The sequence below is a fragment of the Pteropus alecto genome, unplaced genomic scaffold, assembly GCF_000325575.1.
Source record: "Pteropus alecto unplaced genomic scaffold, ASM32557v1 scaffold24, whole genome shotgun sequence".
Classification (NCBI taxonomy): domain Eukaryota; kingdom Metazoa; phylum Chordata; class Mammalia; order Chiroptera; family Pteropodidae; genus Pteropus; species Pteropus alecto.
Genome location: NW_006439192.1, coordinates 17,739,282 through 17,742,974, shown reverse-complemented (window position 1 = coordinate 17,742,974; position 3,693 = coordinate 17,739,282).

Here is a 3,693-nt window from a genome sequence, read left to right as displayed (position 1 = left end):
TAATTAATTACTTCCTCATGCTTTATCTAATTCTTAGTGAAAGTTCAAATTAAGTCTCCAAAAGGATTTTTTAATAATGAGAAGCAATATTTTGAAACTCATACAAGCCATCACACTTGTTTAGAAACAAATGACTTCTCAAGATGTAGAAGTCTTACTATCAATCACCGGCAAGTTAATTCTACATAATAAGGCGGGTTTGGATGCAAACTGATCCATTGTGGAATGCTATATCTAAAATTGATTGCAACAGCACTCAAAATGGATGCAGCCCTCCAAACCACTTCTTTGCTCAGAAACATTAATCTCAATTAGAAAGAGAGCTTCATAATGGTAATGCTTGGTATAAAAAAGTATGAAATAAATCAGTTTTTATAAGACATAACAATTAATCAGTTGTGAAACTAAGAAGCTTTTTTTTTTTTTTTTTTTTTAAGCACAAAATTTCCATCGGGACTTTTCAAATAGCTGATATCACCAAAATCAGGTTTAAAAAATGTCCTAAAAGAAGCATATATGACATGATTTTTAAGACTTAGTCATTGAAACTTTTAAGTAGCATTGCATTACTGTACTAGCTTCTCAGTACACTTCTTTATCCTGAATGCATGTTAAATTCTTCTCCAGAACTATCATTCTACTTTATAAAACAAACATGAACTCTTACTTTAACTGAAAATTCAAAGTGATGTGTAATTGGTTGTGGGTCAAAGTAAAAGTTTGATAGCAAATTACTGTATTCTTTGCTGATGCTCTCAAATCTAAGTAAAGAAAGTATGTTCTGAAAGTCGAAATGGACATTTGACTATCAAATGAAACATTGGGTAGATAAATAACATGCACTTGAACACGCTTAACCGGTTTCTACAGCACATCTTTAAGAAAAGGGCAGACAATTCATTAATGCTACTGAATACATTGATTCACATAAGTACAATACCTTGATAACATTCCTCCGTAAGCCAGAAATCAAATTTTTAAAAGGTGAAATGAAGTTTAGTGGAAAGGAGATAATGTATTTATTAAAAGAATCAATATCAACAAACTAATAAAGTTGTCTTCACTGCATTGTTGTATCAGACGATGATCATTTTCTGGACTTATTTCCCAGTACCATTCTAAGTAGAATAAACTTCAGCACTTCTAAACATACTTTCACAGCTATTGTAAAAACATCATTTTTTGTACATCAACCCCAGAATTGGTCAAGTATTTCTGATAAGTCATTCTACTCACAACGATAGCCATACACTTTTGCCTGGTTCCTTATTGCTTGACTCTTTACAAAGAGAATAATTACTCTTGGCTCACAGAAGCAAAGCTAAGAAAGACTAGCTTGAACTTGATAACTGGATTATTATTGTTAAGCTAGGTTTTCTTTCTGAATAAGTAAAACTTTTCACTCTCTTTAGGTGCTTTCTTCTATTCAGAGATAAGCACACTTATCTTTCTTTGTCTTCACCCTAATAAAGCAGGTTCTCTTTTCTAACCAAAGACACACCTACAAGATCATAGTAAGAAAAGCCTCTTTAATTTACCTAAAACATTTCTTTCTCAAAAATAAACACAGTTATGCAAAATGATTCAATTTGAAAAACTACATAGTCACAATTCTATAAACTTATCTGCTTCATTTTAAATAATCAGGGAGTCCTCAATAAGGTCTATATTCTCTGTCTATGGGTTGCTAACATTAATGCTATTGGCACAAGATACTAATCTATTTTCCAAATTTATAAGCACTGGCAGTTATTAGTATATAAATACATTTTTCATAAAAATTATATAATATATGTAAAAATACATTTGTTTTAATCAAAGGAACTTTTTCTTATAATATATATTCTTTTTAAATTATCTAAACTAAATTTGTTTTCTACTAGGAAAAAATAGTATCTTTAAGTAAGAGAAATATTAAAATTCATGTAAGAAAAAAGGCAAGATTGTTAAGGAAAATGCAACAGGAAGAGAGATACAATCCTGAAACACACAATAGAATAACTAAACTCATTATAAACCCTTATCTTTGAAGAATTTAGAAATAATTTGTGAATGCCATGACATTTTAAAGAGGGATTAGCAAGTCTTATTACTGAACTAACCTCTCACTCTTAGAGCAAGAATTAAATATTTGCTTTGCATTTAGAATCACAAATCGAAAGTTTCAAGGCTCTTATAAGAATTTCATATTTTAAGAAATACAAGCTAAAAGTTCTGGATAATTAAAAATATATCAAGGAATGTACAAAGCAAGATTGTTGGTATATTTGTAAAATCTTTTGTTTCAACTGAAATAATAAAATCCATAATGAATTTTAATTATACAGTTACTCTTAATGCTAAACTCTGTTTCTAATATGCTAGAAAGGCTACAAATACTACTCCAGGTAGGCGTTTGGAGGGCAAGGGTGGAGGTGTGTGCATCATATTTTAAACAAATTCACAAAAGAATCAAATCATCAAGTTCTGTTCAGTTGCAATACCTAACCTTTTGGGGTACTCTTCTAAGCTTTCTAAAGGTGCCACTTCTGTCTTTTTTTTTTCCTCTTATGACAACAGAAGGGAAAGGTAATGCCTGAACATATTTCTATTTCTAAAGACCACCCACTGGATTCTGCCAGAGCCTACAAACGTTTGACAAATACATTGTCAGAAGATAAGAAATAGAGTATTATAAAGAGAGAGTCTCGTTCTCTTGTATCCCAGCTGTCTGGGGCCCTGTAAAAAGTGCTTGGACAGCTCTCACTCTAAGTTCCGTTGCTCTTACCTCAAAGTACCTGGAAAGTTTTCTCTCCCATTAAATTACAGTGACTTCAGAAAACAAAAGTCTTTGCTATTTTACACAGTAGAATTACCTGCTACCTTTTCTCTGCGACAAGAATTAGTAGCAGGTTACCATAAAACTACCTTAAAGGTGAGACAGTAAGAATGGAATCCAAACTGCATAATAAGGTGTTCAGCAGAAATCAGACCTAACCCACTGCAATGTAAAATGTTTGAAGCTCCTCCTAATCGGTTGTAAAACACGATATAGACTTCGACTGAGTTGCAGACTCATAAATCTGTAATTTTTCAAATGCCCAGTTCGGAATATTTGTTTGTTTCCAGCCCATCCAGAGTTTCCAGCTCAAGTTTCAGTCGAGACCCAGCAGTTCACACACCGCCCCAGCCACCCGTTCTCCTTCCTTCACTCCTTCTCAACTTGGCTCCCTGGTAGTTGGAGAAGCCTCGTTTCCACAGCCCCGGCAAAGTAGTGACGTCCCAGGGCTTCCTGCTCGCTGGACTCCCCACAGGATTTTGTCAGACACCTTCTCAGAGGACGCGGTGACCCACCACAAAACTGGGGATCACCCAGATCAGAGCAAGAGAGGCTGAGCTCCCTGCCCCCACTGAGCGCCCAGCCTCTGAGCTGCCTTTCTCGGGGAACCCGAGAGCCCAATGGGAACCGGGGCGCAGTGCCCAGCTCCTCAGATGAGAGACCCCGGCGAAGTTCCCACCTGAGCAGGCAGCCAGAGGTGTCAGACGCGTGGGAGGGGCGAGGACACCGAGGCCACGAACCCGCAGGCCAGACCCGGGGACGTTTCGCGCCGAGGAGATGCTCCTGGGCGACCAGGCTGGCCAACTTGCTGCCGCCTTCCCGAGCAGCTCCGAGAAACGCGCAGCCTTCCGAGCCCGCTGCTGCCCGCCCGCCCG